The following is a 19874-nucleotide window of genomic DNA, read 5'->3' as shown; positions in this document are numbered from 1 at the left end:
AGCCTCTACTTTGCAAACTGCAGCTTAGGCATCACTCCGAAGCCAACCGGTGCCCCATTGAGATTTCAGTCCCTCTGCCTGCTGGAACCTCCCCACTGGAACTAGTTCTCTGGAGACCTTCGAGCAATCTCTGTGCTGCCCCTAGACAAGGCTGCACTGTCCGGTCCAATCAGAGCATCACAGCGACTTATCACTGAGGCAACCCTTCAGTCAGAACCCTAACCATCCTGTACCTATCTCCCTGGCTAGAAGCAATAATGATAAACAGCATGTGCATCTCTTTATGCAGATATTCATGCTCATACTGTTAATGTGCCAGTTGCCACTCATCAAATGCTCACTTCAGTCTTCAATTGTGTAAATGAACACACTGAGCCTGTTTTTTTATCCTTGTCTATCTTTTAGAATGAAGAAATCAAAAATGTGATGGGTGGGTGGGATGCACTATTTCATCTCAGTAATGTGTAATTACCAAGGGCCACATTCCAGTCCATCATTCTTTTGCCCACTATGCCTCCTCAGAGAGAAATCAGCTGTATGCAAATCACTCTTGGCCCTACTTCAATGGGAACAGTCCAGCCCACACTACCCGGCCTGGTGCCATCTGAATAGGAGCACAAGCAACCTCGAAAGGGGTTTGCCCTATTAGGGCCTACTCAGTGTGGTGTAGCTTGAGTCATATGGCACAGTGAGAATGGGACCCACATATAGCATTCCTCTTGGATTTTGGCTGCCGTACACGGGAAAGCAACAAAGTGATGGGTGGAATGCTTGAATTGATCTTAACCATTGGTAATTAATTTGGGTCGCATCCCAGGCCATCATTCTTTTGCCAATTATGCCACCTTAGCTAGGAACCAGCCATATGCAAATCAGTCTTGATCCTGTACCAATGGGAACAATCCAGCCTGAACTGTCATGTCATGTCTGAACAGGAACACAACTAACTCCATTCCTGTTTCCACCTACTTGGGCCTCTTCAGTAGGGTGTAGCTTGAGTGTTATGGCACAGTGAGCACAGGACTCCTTCTGGGCATAGGTGTCTCATGGGTTAGCATATTAAATTGAGGACTACTTGCTTTGTTAATGCTTGTTTTAATTGAGTAACCCTTTCTTACCCTGACTTTCCCCTTATTTTCCAGGATGTAATGTAATACGGGCACACCCCTTAGAATATTGAATTTGGCACCAGATGGTGACATCATATGCTTATTCATTGTCTTAATTAACTTTTGATCTTTTGGAAATTGCAATAACGCTCTGTTTCGGCCGTCATTAATCCATTTGTAAACAGCGATTTTGACTCTCTGATTGTGATTCTAGCCCAACCTTAACTACGAGAAACAAATTCCAAGCGACTTTACGGCTTTTGCAATCTGGGTGGAGGCTCCGAAACGAGGGCTAATTGTGGGATAAGCAGCGAGCTGTCTCAATTTCCATAAATAAAACCAGAGACATTTGACAAACGGCTGAACTATTTTCCAGGCAGCCCGCGTTTATTGCAGGCAAATTCCAGCAACCTGCACATTAGAAGTAATCACAGGGCGCCGCGCTTTTATCCCTGCTGCCCCCTGGCGTGCTTTGCTCCTGTCTGCGACCCCTTCCTTCCAGTGACGCTCTCTGATGGTGGGAACATTAACACATCTGGCTAAGCGCCCCCTAGAGGTAGTGGGTGACTTGTAAACTGTTGTATTTAGTCTGCCAGATAAAACACGGTCCCTTTGCACATGTGAAGCCAAAACAAGGCCATCTGGGCACGGAATGGCGCCCAATCCGCGAGGCACCGCCAGGGCGAGCATTTTTCTTGCCTTAAGCAATGTGACATGAATCCACCCAAGGCAGCCACTGCATAATAACACTGGCAAAGCCAATAGGTTTCGCTTTTTAAAAGGCAGATTGGTAGTCTGTATGTTGAGGAGTGGGTTTGTAGATGGGTGAATTTTGTTTGGGATGGTACATAGATGCAAAGAAGTGTTACAATGGGCAAATCATTTTGGCTTAGTGGACTAATGCATTCACTGCAGGGGCCTGTGTTCAACCTCATGGTCACAGGTTCAAATCCAGGTGTGTCCATTCAGCCTTTCATCCATCTGAGGTCGATAAAATTGAGTTGGGTAACAATAAACATCTGTTATTCAGCACCAAGTTGCCTCCGGAAGAACATGCCCTTTACAAATACCCGTTATGTTATGTCAAGGTAAGGATATACAGAATCGTTGAATGAACGTGAGGCTAATAGGATGAGTTTGATGGATGAGAATGTGAGGCTGTATGACTGGGTGGAAGGGGGTTAAGTGGATGAATCAACGAATGTGTGAAGACAAAATGATGCTTTAATGAGCATACAAGTGGATGAATAAATAAAGGTAGGTTATATGGATGGATGCACCCCCATGCAGACATATAGCTAGTAATCTGCATACAGCCTCAGCCACCTTATCCCCTATAACCACCCAAAAGGAGCGGGAGAAATGTTTTGGCATACTACCCTTCTTGCCAGGGCCTGACAAAAAATATTGGTGTGGCAAATGTCAGGATTTCATTCTACGCCAATCCAGGGACATCACATAGGTTTCTTGAAAGCGATATATCTCCCCTCCCGAGCGCTCCATTCATGAGAGCAGCCAGGGCCTTTCTTTTAACAGCTGTTTCAATCACGATAATTGATGCAGACTATCTTAAGATCTGTATTGGCGTGGGTCCAGGGTGAGGAGGTTGCTATGGGTCAGCCCCCTGTGTATGCCAGCTATGGTGTGCCAGGCCTTTAAGATTCCAATCGGGGAGTATAGGAAAAGAGAGCGCAATCCCTCTGTGAAAAAAACATTAGAAAAACATAGAAGTCCAAGAAACCATGGAATAAGAGTTAGGTGTCCGGAACCAGCGTATGACAAGAAGAGTGGGCTCTCTTGCATCTGGATGAGTCTCTGAGTTCTAGTGTCCTGCCTTCACCCTCTGACACCATCACCAAAAGACAAGGGGCTGGCAAGGACCAGGCAGGTCCTCTATCCTGCCGGTCCTGCTCCCAGGTAAATTTTTCTCAGCAGGGACAGTCTACGGTAAGGATATCAAGCACTGCCTGCTGTTCCAGAGCCATGGTGGCATGTTCAGAGTCTGGGTGGAGCCATCGCCGCTTCCAGCCTCCGGAGGGTGCTTTGGAGTTCTGAGGTGAGGGTATGGTTATGTCATCAGGGAGATTCAGGAGTTGCCGAGCCTCCTCCATAGTCCTGATTTGATGGAGTTTGTTTTCCCAGCGAAAGATGATCCAGAACGGATGACCACAGTTATACTCTATGCAGTTACCTCTGAGGAACTCAGTGATTGGGCGGAAACTCTTGCGTTACTGTAGGGTTAGAGACACAAATTTCCGACATATTGCCAATTTGTGTCTCCTGAAGAGGACGGGGTGGGTGTCCCGTGCAAATGGGATGATGCACTCTTTGAGTTTGAAGTAATGTACACAGGAGAGGATGACTGGTGGTCTCACTACTTTTCTTCTAGCTCGGCCCACCTAGTGTGTGCAGTGCAGCTGAATGGGAGTTGCATCTTTCTCCCTGAGGATTTGGTGATAGAGGCTTTGGACATATCCCGCTATGTCTGACCCCTCCATTCCCGAAGGCGCCCCTGGAATGCGAATGCTGTTGCATCGGGAGCTGTTTTCCAGGTTTTCTTCGTAGGCATAGAGGGCTGTCTGCTGGTCGCAGACTTGGAGGAACTCTTTCTGTAGAGTTTTGTGCTCATACCTGTAGGAAGCTGGCTCTCTATATAGTGCACTGAAAGGAAGTACCCTGTGTAGAGAGTCCAGGCAACCCTTATAGGGAAGGGCTAAAATAATAATTAAAAAATCTGAATTCTCTTGGGATAATCAAAAGGGTCTCAACTAGCTAGTAAATTCATACACCTCCCAACATTCAATGGCCCAGAAATACACAATCCTTTCACACAGGGTTAAAAACGGACCCTATTTGGCAATTATAATACACACACTAATAACTACCAAAAGTTTATGATAAACATATATTTATTAAAAACAATGTAGCTACTAATTTTGCTATTCTAAAAAGATCATAAATTGATCAGATTTACAATCATATATTAAAAACCAAAGTACCATACATGTGTAATTGATATATGAGAGACACAAAAAAAGTACAAACATATTAATCACATCACATTTAGATTGTTCCACATGAAATTAATTTCATTTGTCTGTTCAAATGTCCATCAATAAAATCATCTATTGGGCATACATGTTCCTTGGATACAACCACATAACTCACAAAAGCGTTGACGCGTTTCGGTGGTAATCTCTTGATAACAACCACCTTCTTCAAGACACAAAGAATAATAGTCTCTCCTGTATTTAAGCACGATAAAAGCACCTAATAAAAACAAAGCATAAAAACAAACATATCAACATCCATATGTATATATCTTTTCATGATGAACACAGTACAGCTAATTACAATACACGTATCATTGACATTAGTCTCTAAACATCAAAGAGAGTATGGCTACTGATCAGATCTATATATATTCTCTGTACATGGTGCAGCTTCTGACTACTTATTAGGTATGTTGGCAAATGGGGACACACCCAGGGGCTATATGAAAGGAAGAGATGTTCAGTATTTCTGATTTAGCTTGTGTCCACTTGACAACATGTCTCTCGATCCTTGATAGATTTTTACATTGCGTTGGAGCCCTAAGGAGCCCTGTGTATAGAGAATCAATGAAATCATTATAAAACCTACCTCTGGAGCTGAGGAGGTGGGTAGCCTGTGCAACTCAGAAACCAGTTTGTATAGGCATTCAGGTAGTGGATTGACACTAGCCCCAAGTGTGCAAAATCGAAGTTGTGAAAGGTGTTGTGTGCCTGTTAACATATGGACCCTGTAGACAATTATGTACATCACGTTGATGTTTAGAGACTAATGTCAATGGTACATATATTGTAATTAGCTGTACTGTGTTCATCATGAAAAGATATATACATATGGATGTTGATATGTATGTTTTTATGCTTTGTTTTTATTAGGTGTTGTTATTCTGCTTAAATACAGGAGAGACTATTATTCTTTGTGTCTTGAAGAAGGTGGTTGTTATCAAGAGAGTACCACCGAAACGCATCAACGCTTTTTTGATTTATGTGGTTGTATCCAAGGAACATGTTCATGCCCAATAGATGATTTTATTGATGGACATTTGAACAGACAATTGAAATGAATTCCATGTGGAACAATCTAAATGTGATGTGATTAATAGATTTGCACCTTTTTTGTGTCTCTCATATATCAATTACACATGTATGGTACTTTGGTTTTTAATATTTGATTGTAAATCTGATACATTTATAATCTTTTTAGAATAGCAAAATTAGTAGATAAATTGTTTTTAATAAATATATGTTTATCATAAACTTTTGGTAGTTATTAGTGTGTGTATTATAATTGCCAAATAGGGTCCGTTTTTAACCTTGTGTGAAAGGATTGTGTGTTTCTGGGCCATTGAATGTTGGGAGGTGTATGAATTTACTAGCTAGTTGAGAACCTTATGGTTATCCCAAGAGAATTCTGAATTTTTACTTACCTGTGGTACCCCTTCTCTTGTGTAGTGGGGTTGCTCCCTGTTTTTATAAGCTAAAATAATAATCCCAAATGCTCTCTTTGGTGGCAAGGTGGGCGAGGTGCTTAGGCTTATCAGAAGATAGTGTTAAGCACTAGTTGTACACAGAGTCAGTAAGTGAGACACACACTCAATAAAGAAATCTGACACCAATTTATAAAAATTAAACAGATTTTGTATGAATTTAGACACCAAGATCATCGCAATCGGTTAATACATTTTGCCATAAATTAGGCGCCAGCTCTAAACAAGCAATGATTCATGAAAGGTAATGATCCACAAATGTTGTACACTATTTATGGGTGCTTGGTCCGACTTTTGATTTGGCAGGATTGCATAAAATGAACATGCAATATATAACCAGTGATTCATTTTATTGTTAGATTAATTAAAACCATTACAATATTCGAACAAGGTAAAAATTACAAATTTCTAAAACGGTAAAAGAATAAATATTCTGTCCCGGGTAGAGACAGGACTGGTCGTATTGCTTCCATTATCATACATTGTTTTTTTTAAAAAAATATATATTTTTTATTGCGAAAATATAAAAGTGGCACAAAGTACATGGTCATCAGGACCGCTTATGTGTAAAAGGTGGCAACATGCTGTTCCAAGGACAATACACAGCCAAATACAGCCCACATCCCGGAGGCTGGGGGGCGTAGGAGCAGAGCATGTAAGAAAAAAAAGGGAAAATTGCATTTGTGCTCTAAGGATATGAAACTATCATTCCATTCGCTAGTTTCCTTATGTTGTATTCATATTCTACGTAACAGTTTAACAACAACCAATTACCCCATGAATGGCATCATTAGTACAGATCCGAACAAAGTAGGACATTTATGTGAGGGTCAATTAAGGCACAGTCATGATATTGCAATATGGGCCCATGGGAGTCACAGCTATGTACAGGCATACATATCAAGGAATATCGGTGTGGCTACGTAGGGTCTTTACACCGGATCCAAACCCCCCAAATCCGCCCCCTCTTCAGCGCAGTCGGACTCCGAGTCAGCAAGAGTAAATAACTCAGCGCTTGTGGCATCCGAATCATCCTCCGCCAGTCCCCCCATGCACAACATCCTCCAAGCAAGCAAATCATCCTGTAGCTTCCCATCCCTGCGAGTGCGTTGCATGTGCATCTCCTCAGCCAAGGCCCATTCTCTTGCATCTTTCAGCCAAAGGGAAATCTCGGGCGCCCTCTGACCCATCTACGTAATAGCCACGCATCTCCTCACCAGAACTAGCAAGAGTTGCAGGAATTTATAAGACAACTTCTGCTTTCTGGGCTTCGGCACCAGCGCCAGGAGACAGTGTAGTGGTTCTAAAAGAAGCCTAATTTGTGTGGCTCGAGCAATATGGGCCACCACTTTCCGCCAAAAGTCCTGAACCAGGGGGCATTCCCACGCCAAGTGTAGGAAACCCGCCCTCTGTGTCCCACATCTAGGGCAATTATGTCGTCTATCCGCCGACATGCGATGCAGGGAGACAGGTGTCATATAAGTTCGGTGGACAAAATTAAAATGTATAAGTTTTAAACGTGCGTTGCAGGAGACCTTACAGGTCAAAAGTCCGATCCGTTTCCGTTGGTCAGGTTCCAGTTCCACCCCTAAGTCCGTTTCCCATGCCGCCCAAGCCGGTGCCAACGGGGGGGATAGAGTCTTGGCGCATGGCCGAGTAGAGAAGGGAGATCAATCGCTTGCCTCTCCCACAGGATAAAATGATGTCGAGAGTGTTGGTGAGTGGAGGTGCCTCTGGATATTGGGGCCACGTTGTCCTGGCCACGTCTTGGAGGGCTCTGTAGTGGAGGTATTGCCCCCCACTTAGCTCAAAGGACTCCATGGCACGTTCAAAGGACACAAAGGAGTCTTCCGGTTAGAGGTCCGCAAGAGTCTCGCATCCGCCAGAGCGCCACTCCCGGTAGGACATATTCTATTCCAACCGGAGTATTGGGCCAAGATCCAAAGTGGGAGCTCCCTATTAAACGGTGCGCGTCTCAACACCCTTTCGACAAACCGTTGCCAGATTCCGGCTGTGTGGCACACCACATATGGTAGAGTGTGATCAGCGCCGCGACCCTGCATCAGGGCCTCCTGTAGGGCCTTTTCATTTGCCATACCAGCCAGCAGTGCCAGTTCCCAATTCTCATGTTCAGCGAACCACCTAGCTGCTGCGAGAAGCTGCGCTGCATAATAATACAGGTCAAATTTCGGGGCCTCGAGGCCACCTTCATCCCAACACTGCGTTACCGTGCGTAAAGCTACCCTACTGCGCCCACCCGCCCAAAGTAGGGAGGTGAGGAGCGAGTCCAACGTGCGAAACACTCGGGGTGGCAACGGACATAGGGTGTTCTGCAAGACATATAGGATCCTAGGGAGCATCACCATTTTGGCAATTGCCAATCGCCCCATGAGAGAAAGAGGAAGTGTGTTCCAAAAGGTAACAGATTTGTGGAGGGCTTTTAGTATTCTGTCAACATTGTGGGTCAGTAGAGTCTCATCAGATGCAGCCACCTGGATGCCAAGATATCTGAACGCTATTCACTCACAACGGAAGCCCAAATAGGGCATATCCGTGCCTGGGTCCGGGACACAGCCCGTCAGCGGGAAAACCAGAGAGTTGTTAAGATTAATACGCAACCCAGAGGCTGCACCAAAGCGGTCTAGGAGCCACAACAAGACGGAGAGGGTCTCAGAGGGGGAGGTCAGATAGAAAAGCGCATCATCTGCGTAGAGGGAGACTAAGTTGGTAGCGTCACCCACCACTATCCCCCATTGCTGTAGCTCCGTGCGGGCAGAGATGGCAAGGGGCTCAATCGCAAGAGCAAACAGGAGAGGGGAGAGAGGACAACCCTGGCGGGTGCCTCTCTCCAATGACCACTCTTCCGAACGGGCTGATCCTAGTCGCACCCTGGCTCGGGGCGCCCCATAGAGCACCCGGAACCAATTGCAAAATCCAGGCCCAAACCCCATTTTACGAAGCACCTGCAGTAAATATCCCCAATGCACCGTGTCAAAGGCTTTAGCCAAATCAACTGAGACCAACACCTGCGGACCCTCTCTTCCCTGTACCTCATGCAGGACATGGTTTAGGCGGCGCAAATTCATCGCCGTGTTACGACCCGGGATAAATCCGCACTGGTCGGAGTGGATCAGTTGAGTCATGAGTGGGGCAAGGCAAGTGGCCAACACTTTAGTAAGGATTTTTGCATCCGTATTAATTAAGGTGATGGGGCGGTACGCCGCGGGATCGATACCATCACCACCTGGCTTCAAAATCATGCACACCTCTCCTTGGTTCATGGTGGGCGGAAGGGCGCCAGTATGCAGAGCCTCATTGTAAACTTGCAACAGGAGGGGAGCCAGGACGTGCCCGAGGGAATGATAGAATTCGGCCGGGTATCCGTCCCCACCAGGGGTCTTAGCACGGGGGAGGGCGGCTATCGCCGCACTAATCTCACCTAGTGTGAGCTGCGCATCCAGTTCCTTCACTGCCGCCTCCGGCAGAGTCTGGAGGTCTAGGCCTTCAAGGTACGAGTGATAGGTATCCTCCATAATCGATGGGTCAGCCTCATATACAGCTTGCAGATGGCACCGGAGAACCTCGAGGATATCGGACTCAGAGTGGACCATAGTTCCATTTGAGTCATGTAGAGCAACTATCCTTTCAGGTGCGAACTCACAGCGAAGTATCCAGGCCAATAAGTGGCCAGATTTATCCCCTTCGCGGTGGAGACGTTGTCTGTACTGGCCCAACGTAAACTTGTCAAGTCGGGTGAGTATGTCATGGATCGACACCAAGGCATCATTCTCCGTTCGCTGATCTACTGCGTCCAGATCAGAACAAGATTGGGCGCGTTGAAGCACAGCTTCTGCATCCTGTAACTCAGACAACAATTGTTTCCGGACCCCATACGTGAGGCCCATACACGTGCCACGCACTACTGCCTTCAAGGCTTCCCACTTAGTAGAGTAGGGTAGCTCATCTCCCCCCCAGTTGAGTTCCAAATAGTCCGATAGCGATTTCGCCACATGGTCTCTGCCCACCTGATCCTGGAGGAGGTCAGCGGGCATTCTCCATGTGCGTGGACGTGCAGCTCGATCAGGCCACTGCGCCATGCATGTCACTCGGGCGTGGTCTGATAGGTATCGGGCCTGATGAGTAACCGTCAAGGTGAGAGACGGAGAGAGGTTAGCCGCAAGAACGCGGTCTAATCTGCTATGGGTACCATGTGTCGGAGCGTAACACGTGTAGAGCTTCTGGGTAGGGTGACAAGAACGCCACACGTCTATTGCCCCGAGATTATGCATCACTTCCCGTAGACGGGCCGTCATATGGGGCTTAGTGCCCGATCTGGGTGGATGACGGTCCAACTCAGGGTGCAATACGCAATTGAAATCCCCGAACCAAAGGTGGGGTGCATCCAAATCTGAAGCCACAAGATCTTGGATTCGAGAGAAAAAGGCCGGATCATCAGTGTTTGGGGCATAGGTATTAAGGAGCATGAGTTCCTTGTCGTCCAATCTAAGTCTCACTAATAGATACCTACCGTCCACATCCGCATCAATATACTGAACCGCGCAAGGAATCCCCGGGGCCACCCAGATGAGAACCCCCCTAGCATATGTGGAGAAGGAGGAATGGAAAATCGGGCCCCTCCATTTCCTGGACAGCCGCTGTGCGCCGTCATCATCTAAATGGGTTTCTTGTAGACAAGCGACAGAAACCCTGTGTCGTTTAAGGAAGGTGAGGACTCTGTGTCTCTTGGTGCAAGTACCCAAACCACGTACATTCCACGTTAAAAATTTAAAACCCATGGCCAATGATTACGCCCTTTCGGGCCACAGTATAGATACAACATGACCTGCCACTTCTCGGCCCCCACTGTAGTTAAATCTGTAGGAGTAGCCCTGTCAGTGAGCCGCCCACAAATCGGTTTCAATGTGTACACGATGCCAGAAATACCTTCTTCATAAACCCCAACCCACCCCCCCAACAACCCCAAAACATGTAACTTTCGCAAAAACAGGTTCCCCACCCCCACCCGCGAGCAAGAGGATAGCAACAAAGAAAAATGCCACCCCGCCCTTCCCCTGCCAGTGCCAGGACGTACACAGCCACCCCATACAACTCATTCAACACTCACTCACACACAACAAGTCAACCCCACCCACCCTCCCTCCCAGCTCTCTGAAAGACCCAGCAATCCTAAGACAGTATCTGGGCATGTCTTCTCCCCTCGATTAGTAGTTCAGGCAAGAAGTTACTCAAGATGAAAGTCCGCCCCACCTTCCCCCCCCGCACCCCAGGCCACAAGGGCGCAGGTTTTCTGCTATGATCCATTATTCAAAACCCTCAGTGGCAATAAGGAGCCGTGGTAGCCTACCAGCATGTCAATATGGGGTCCCCCACTCTGATATTATCCGCACAAACAGGAACATTCAACCCAAGTCAATAGTTTATTCCAACCTTGGCTCAGAGAGGGCCATCTCTGGGACCACCGGGGCTGTAGAGTCCATATCCTGAGGTGTTTCCTGCAAAGTGTCTGGCACCAGAATTTCACCAGGGGCAGGAGCTCCGGTCGAACTCGGTTCTGCTCTCATTGGTGATGTTTCCATATGAATAGCTCCATCCGCCCCCACCGTAGGACGAGTCTCAGGAGATCCACGAGATCTAGAACGGCGTGCTCTCCTACCTCGGCGTTTCTTCTGTGGTCTGGTCCCCCAAGTTTCACGTGGGCCACCTCGCTCACCCGGGGGTAGGTCATCTCCTCTGATCTCAAGCCACTCCCATACCTCCGCTGGTGTCTCAAAGAAGTGCGCACGGCCCTGGGAGAGCACCTTAAGTTTGGCAGGATATAGAAGCATATACTGAAGTTTCATTTCACAGAGTTTTTGTTTAACTCCCAAGTAGGATTTCCTCTGTTCCTGCACTTGTTGGGTGTAGTCAGGGTATATTGACACGCTGCTGTTCTCAATCATAAGGGACCCCGTCTCCCTTGCAGCCCTTAAAATACAGTCACGGTCCTTATAGTTCAGGATCTTTGCGATGAGGGCTCTAGGAGCTTTGCCTGTGCGCGGAGGGGGCACAAGGGCTACACTGGACAAACCAGATGGGCACATGTGTGTGCGGATCCAAGTTTCTAGGACGCGTTCAGGGTTTCCCGCCTCCAATCGTTCCGGCACTCCCAGGACCCTTATGTTGCTCCGACGGGCCCTCCCCTCTGCATCCTCGGCCCGTCTCTACAATGCGCGGGTGGTAGATGTAAGTTGTGCAACTGATTTTGTAAAGAGGCCACCTCACCCTGTAACTGTGTAATATTGCCCTCCCCATCTGAAACCTTGTCTGCCACTTTGCGGAGATCGGTTCTGAGGAGGTTCACATCTATAGAAACAGTCTCTATCTGTCGCTCCAAGGCAGAGTGGGAACCCTGAATAGCTTTCAAGATTTCGGCTTTCACTCCCGTCCTCAGGCCCCGTCTGACGCGTGATCCTCTGCGACGGCAGGCGTGGGGTAGTATATTGCATAATAGTGTTAGGTTGGGAGCCCTTTGAGGACCGATCGCCGCTAGCCGCCATCTTGCAAGGCAGATAATGCACTCAACCAGTGTTTGCTAGAGGGCTCTGCCCAGGCCCCGCCGGTCCAAGAAAGCAAGTGCGTGGAGGCCCAGGCCAGGAGCAGGTAGTGACAAGGTCGCAAGGAGACTCACGACAGTCAGTTTATGGGCAGCGTCCTGGGCAAGCCAGACGACCCCACAGCAAGGCTGGTATGGTGGTAGTGGATTTCCTACCCCCATACAACGGGGAAATTCCAGCAGTGGCTAAAGTCCGGTGCCTATTAAAGGAGCAAAGAAGGGTCGGTCGATCCACTCAATACGCCACTCCACGGAGACCCCCACCTCCAGCTAGCAATAGTCCGGTCACCAGGGCTCCAGGGGCACCTCCCCGGACTGGCACTCAGTTGCAGCACAAGCTATATCAGAAGTCTCCCCTTCCGGAGGTATCCAGAGAACCATCCAGGAAGCGCCCGATCATGCGGGCAAAGATGGCGGATGGGTGCGGGCCGGACGTCAGTGCCGCCGCCACTCTCATGGCGCCCCGTCTCACGTCCCCCCCCCGGGGAACCGGAGCACCGTTAACGCCCAGCGGAGGGGTATAATTCAGGCTTCAGTGCGGGCAGGGGGGAGAGTAAGTCTACAGGTCCCACGTGTCTCGGCCAAGGGATAAGAGGAGGCTGGGTGCCCAACAGTGCAGGAGTCGCTGCGCTCAATACGTGGTTCCAGAAGGGGTCAGGGCCCGAGCACTCACAGTTTCTTGAGGGTCTTGCAGGACCCCTGAGGTCCCGGGTTCAGTCAGCCGCCCTCCGGGAGGATTAGCGCTCGCCAGGAGCTCCGCTGTAAGGGCACCACGATCTCTGCACTCCGGCCAGTGGACACCTCCGGGATCCTGCGGGCGCCGATCGCTAGCTCCAGAAACACCCCAGTGGTATAGTGCAGATCGTTGGGGTCCGCTAAGGAGTCGTCCGTCTCAGGACCTTTCGCGCAGCACTTCCGGGCGGACCGCTCGCAGCCGGCCCTCCGTCTCAGGCCCAGACCGCGGCCTCGCGTAGTCCAAGGCGGTGCCGCAAACGCCGATAGTGCCGCCGCCTCAGCTCACGGCAAATCCCCGAACCGCTCCTCCAGCCCAAGGTCCCAATCGAGTTGAGAAGGGTTCCGGTATCGTTTCCAAGGACTTGGACAGCCCAGGCAGGATGTTTAAGCAGGATTTACGGGTCTTTGGGACAGAGCTGGTGGAGCTCACGTCCTGTCGGCCATGTTGCTTGGCCACGCCCCCCCATTATCATACATTGTTAAGTTCATTATCAACGTTTTCAGTATTGTCCGTTCTGCCCCCACAGACCTCCTTCATTAAACCACTATTTACGCTAGGCGTTGGGTGCCTTTAGCAGTTCAATTTCTTGTATCAGTTTTGTTACCTTGCTTATAAATTTAACTCCCCGACATGCCAAGATAGATGATGTGCCTGCTAGCCAGCCTATCACTGCTTGCCGGCAAGCACGGATCTTTAGCGTAATATATAACCAGTAATTAAATTACTCACATGCATTACAGTAACGTTTTACAGTTAAAAATGAAATTTTACTTACCCACTGGCTGCGCACTCTCAATGTTCTTCTCCAGGCCATGGTTCTGAGCATGAGTTCCAAGAGCCAACTCCCCTAGTCAATCCAGACGCTTCTCTCATGCTGATGATAATATTAACCAGCATGAGAGAAGCATGAGGATTGGTTGGAGCGGGCTGGCTTGATGGTCTCTCGTGCACTGAGGACCTCTGCCTGCTCTCCACCCAGCTGTCTACCACAGCTCGGGTTGGAGAGCTTTAAAGTACCCATGTTAGGCTGGCTGTCACAAGATAGCCTGCTAAACCAGCATGCGCACTATAAACTGGGGCGACTGGCCACTACTCCTTCTTGCTGCCAATCAGAAGCAGTGGCCCGTCCCACTTCATGCCTGGCTAGGGCTGGCAACACACATCAGTAAAAAATAAAATGGCAATAAAATATTTTTCTTTTTTTATTGTCATTTAATGTTTCACTTTTCCTACTCTCGCCGGGGAGGGCGGTGGTTAGTGAGGTAACGCTCCTCTGCTCTAATGAAGGAGCTGCAGCTGCTGCCAGAGAGCTAAGACTCACTTTAATCAGATTTAAGAAAGGATCTCTCTTCATGTGGTGGTCATTCACACTATATGGAGTTAATTGTTTATCCTATATTACCTGGTGGATTAAGCCAGAAATAGAAAGAGGATCATCATGATTAGGCAAAAGTATACTGATGAACTGGGCAATCTTGCATAGGAGGGACAAACATGATGGCTGTCCTGTTTGCTTTATTACAAGTGCCTTATATAGGGTAAGACCTTGACCTCGGTCACAGGCCTGCACTCTCCACGCCGCTCCACTCGCTCCGTCGCCGTCGCTGAGCCCCCAGCCTGGGTGTTCCAGGCTACTCTCCGCCCGCTCTCTTGCCGCCTGCCACATTGCGGTATTTGCTTGATACCTGACCCCTGATTGTACTATTTTTGTAGTATTTGACCCCTGATTGTTCTGTTTTTCCCCTGTGCCCTTGCTGTGCTTCTCCTTATTTCCCTTCTTTGTTTGTTTGTTTGTTTGTTTATTGAGTTTTATATAGCGCTGGCTAGACCCGAAGGTAACAGAGCGCTTTACATGAGGTACCACAAAGTTACAAAATTACATCAGTTAACAGGTTACATAAGTTACTAGTGAAACATTAAAAGAGCATAGGAGATTAGATAAATGGAGCGTAGAAGGGTAGGGTGAAGGGGGCTGTTGTGCCCTCCACCCGCTCTTCTGTCCGTCTGCTGTATCGCAGTATTTGCCTTGGTACTTAACTCCTGATTCCACTGTCTTATTTCTTGACTGTACTGTTTCGTTTCTATTTCCATTGTGTCCTTGCTGTGCTTGTCTCCCTTTATGTGCATTGTTGTGTTTTGCTTCCCTCTCACTGTGTGCTTCACTCTACCCCTCTCCCACCCCTTGCTGTTCCCATCCTCCTGATTCCCAACGCGCTGACCCTCTGCCCCTCCTTCCTGCCTAGCCTGTTTCCCGCCTCCCTGCTGATCGTCTCTTCCCGCCCCTACATATGCAGACCGCTGGGCGGTTGCGCCGCTGGCGCAAAGAAGGCACGGCTAAGGCAAGTCCGTCTGCGCTCGTCTACGACCTGACCGCGGCCAGTGCCACAAACCCCTGCTCTACCAAGCCCCACCGCTACGACTCCGCCTCCCTCCACGCACTCAATCCCGGAAGACGAACCGACTGCGAAAGATCCTCGCCCAACACCACCTACGGGCAGTTCTCATGCAGATCCTGCCGTAGATCCTTCGCCATCGACAATCCCCCCACCACCACCGAAGACCCGCCGGATGCACGCACCACCATAACCCTGACATACATCCTCCTCAACGTACGCTCCCTGCACCGACACGCCGTCGAGATCTGGGACATGATCGACACCCTCTCGCCTGACATCGCCTTCTTCACGGAAACCTGGACCAACACCACCTTTGGCCTGGCATCGACACCGCCATCCCTGACGGCCACAAGATTAAGGGAAAGCACCGCCCCCACCGCCCAGGAGGAGGCTCGCCATCGCACACAAGACCCACCTCCAACTCTCCACCTCCAGCACAAATGACCCCTATTCCAACACAGACCACCTCCACTTCCAGATCCAGACCAGCCCCAGGGACACTCTACGTCTACAGACCGACGGGACCTCACACCCAGTCCACAACCACCATCTTCGAGCTCGCTGCACCCCACGCCATCACCTCCATGGCCTACATTCTATTCGGAGACCTCAACTTCCACCTCGACAACAGCAACGACCCCGACTCCACCACCCTACTCGACAACCTCGCCAAACTCGGACTAAAGCAGGTGGTCAACACCCCCACGCACAGAGCTGGTCACGCCATCTTCGCAGGAGGAACTAATATCAGATTCAGCCATACCTCCCAGCCCCACTGGACGGATCACCACTGCGTCCACTTCATCTTCAACACCACCACTGCACCCAAGCCCGCCCAACGCCCACCACAAAGGAACTGGAGCAAGATCACAGAGGAGCACCTCAACAGCACCCTCCTCTAAGAACGCCTGTGCCACGACCGACACCAACTCCGCAGCCAAAGAATTTCAACGCTGTTCCTCCTGCTGCGCCGACAAGCTCACACCCCTCTGTCATCCCACCAAACAACGCCCTCTGAAGGCAACCTGATTAACCACAAAACTCCAAGAAGCCAGGCGCTCCTGCAGACACTTATAGAAAACCTGGCGAAACAAGAAAACCACGGAAGCACAAGACAACTACAGGACCGCCCTGAAGGAATACCACCAGCGCATAAGAGACACCAAACGAACCTTCATAAGAGACAAAGTCCAGACCAACGCGTCCAACGCCAAGGAACTGTTCAACGTCATACATCAACTCACCAAACCCCCCAGCGAAGCCATGGATGTTACACCCTCCCAGAAACTCTGCGACAAGCTCAGCTCCTACTTTCATCTCAAGATCCAGGCCCTCTACGACAACTTCAACGAACAGACACTGGACACCACTCCCCACTCCACCACTGCAGACAAACCAACCGTCACTACCTGGAATCCTGCCACCATCGAACTCCTCACCACGACCATGAAGAAAATCCACTCAGGGACCCCAACGGACCCCTGCTCAGCGCACATATTCCACAGGGCCACCGCCGCCATCACACCCGAACTAGGACGGACCATTAACACCTCCCTCAGATCCGGCATCTTCCCAGACGACTGGAAGAGGGCGGAGGTCAAACCCTTCCTCAAGATGCCATTGGCCGACCCAACAGATCTGAAAAACTACTGGCCCATCTCTCTCCTCCCCTTTGCGGCCAAAGTCACTGAGAGACTCATGAATGCCCAGCTGACCGCATTCATCGAAGAGAACTCCATCCTAGATGCCTCACAATCCGGATCCCGCAGCAACCACAGCACCGAGACAGCCCTCCTCGCTGCCATGGACGACATCCACACACTATTCGACCAGGGACACACTGCGGCCCTCATCCTCCTAGACCTCTCCACAGCCTTCGTCACTGTCTCCCATCGCACACTCACAGCCAGACTTCAGAACACAATAATACAAGGAGCCGTCCTTAACTGGCTTCAAACCTTCCTCTCTGGCGGAATCCAGAGGATCAGACTCCCTCCCTTCCTTGCCGAACCCACTGACATCAACTGCGGAGTACCCCAAGGATCGTCGCTCAGCCCAACGCTTTAGAACATTTACATGGCCTTCTCGCCGCCATCATCAGACAGCCTGGGCTCAGCATAGTATACTACGCCGTAGACACCCAGCTTATCCTCTTGCTCACCAAGAGCCCCGAAGACACCAGACTCTCCTTCCATGAAGGAATGAAGGACGTCACTGCCTGGATGAAAGACAGTTGCCTGAAGATCAACTCAGAGAAAACCGAGATCCTCATCCTCGGCCCCTCCATCTCCGCCTGGGACAACACCTGGCGGCCCGCTGCTCTCGGGAAGCCACCCACCCCTACCGACCATGCACAGAACCTTGGCATCATTCTCGAATCCTCCCTCTCCATGACCCACCAGATCAACACCGTCGCCTCCACCAGCTTCAACTGCCTGCGCATCCTCCAAAAGACCTTCAAATGGATCCCCCCGACTGCAGAAAGACCGTCACCCATGCACTCATCACCAGCAGACTGGACTACGGCAACGCCCTATACGCTGGAATCAACAGAACTCTCCTACACAGATTCCAGACCATCCAGAACCCACAGCCAGACTTGTCCTCGGAACTCCACGTCATAAGCATATGACCCAACACCTACGAGAACTCCACTGGCTCCCCGTCGAAAAGAGGATCACCTTCAAGCTCCTCATCCACACCTACAAATCCCGTAACATCATCAGACCCAAATACCTCAACAAGAGAGTCTCCTTTCATGTACCCAAGAGGAACCTCCGCTCCGCCGACCTTGCCCTAGCGGAGGTCCCCCGCATCTGCAGACACAGAGCAGGTGGGAGAGCTTTTTCCTACATCGCGGCCAAGACCTGGAACGAGCTCCCGGTGAACATCAGACGGTTCCCTACCCTGCACACGTTCAGGAAGGACCTCAAGACCTGGCTCTTCGACAGATCCAGAGATGACCCCCCCCCCCCGCAGCACCTGAGACCCTCAAGGGTAAGTAGAGCGCTGTATAAGCCCCTGATTGATTGATTGATTATATTCTAATGCACTTGGGATAAAGCAAGTGAGATAACCGTCACATTTGTGAGGAAGTACCCATCGACCAAACACTAAATCAGGCCTTAAAACTGGACAGATCTAGATATGTACACATAAATGTGATGTCGGAAATGCAAAGTCCAACATCTTTTTTTTCTGTAATTGTGCAGTCATATAGGTGAGCAGCTAAGGTTGAACTAGCATTCTGATTTGGGAATATTTACTCTTGATAGAGGTTTAAGGAAGGCAGGGAATATATCACTGGTCAAACACTCTTCCTCTTATAGTTTATTATAAATCACTTTTTTTCTCAAGTTGTTTTCCCCATGTACATTATGTCAATAAATAATTGCAGGGCATGTCCTTCAAGAAAATAAAAAATGGCTGTCAACTAGAAAATCTTTACGTGAACTTTTGTCACTCACAGAAAATAGTTCTCAGGGAATCTGGCCCAAGTGAAAAGTTGTGCGTTACATGTTGTCATTTTAAGAAGTGTACATTTTTGGGGGAAAACTGTGCTGCTCTACATAACCAATCTGATCTGAAGAGTAAATTGTTAGAGTATATATTAAATTATTTGCGACTTCATACATCGATATGAAAGGACACATCCTGCATATGACCAGAATTTGCACATATCCCATTTTATTACCAACTGTGCAAAATATGAATGGTTGACATGGCAGTTATTTCATCAAATGCCAGCCTTGTTGAACAAAAAACAGAAGGCAAATCATAAAATGGGACAGATTTTATGCAACACAGAGCAACAACCATAGTTGCTGCACTGTGTTGTGTCAGAGGGCAAGAGTGGAACAGCTTCATATCTAAATAGATATGGTGCTGTTTCTCGCTCCTAAGAGTGCAAGGGTGTGTGTTTTGTTTTCTATTATAGGTTTTGCACTTGAATAGTTCCCTTCCAGTACAAAATACTAGGCTTAGACATAGTTTAATACTTTCCCAACTTTGCATGTGTACTGTATAGCAAGCACAGCACACATGCAAGTTTGACAATGCTTACATAAACGTTACACCTGCCTCCAGGATGTGTAGTTTGTTTGATGCAAATAACTATCTACCAATGTTAGTAGGTAGCGTTTTAAGTCAAAACCCGTGGTTGCAAGGAATGCCCATGTGCCACCACAGAACTCAAAGTAGTGCAAAGCTCTACTTTGTATTACTTTGGGCTACTTTCCTACACAAATTAAAATTTTCACTGAAAAATAAATCACAATTCGAGCCTTTGTGCTGGTTTGCTCCTCTTTTGGTGACACGACCAGCGCAAAGGCGTGATGAATTTGACACAATAGGGCAGAATTACAAGCCCCGTGCGCCACTTTTAGGTTTAAAGCATTTTTTATTGAGACAAAAAACATGGGGAAAGGGGATAGGAGGTCAAGGTTACATACAGCACAGTAGAAGAAAAAGGCGCAACTCCGGA

The sequence above is a fragment of the Lissotriton vulgaris genome, chromosome 1_1 (genome assembly GCF_964263255.1).
Source record: "Lissotriton vulgaris chromosome 1_1, aLisVul1.2, whole genome shotgun sequence".
Classification (NCBI taxonomy): domain Eukaryota; kingdom Metazoa; phylum Chordata; class Amphibia; order Caudata; family Salamandridae; genus Lissotriton; species Lissotriton vulgaris.
This window is presented reverse-complemented; position numbering follows the sequence as displayed.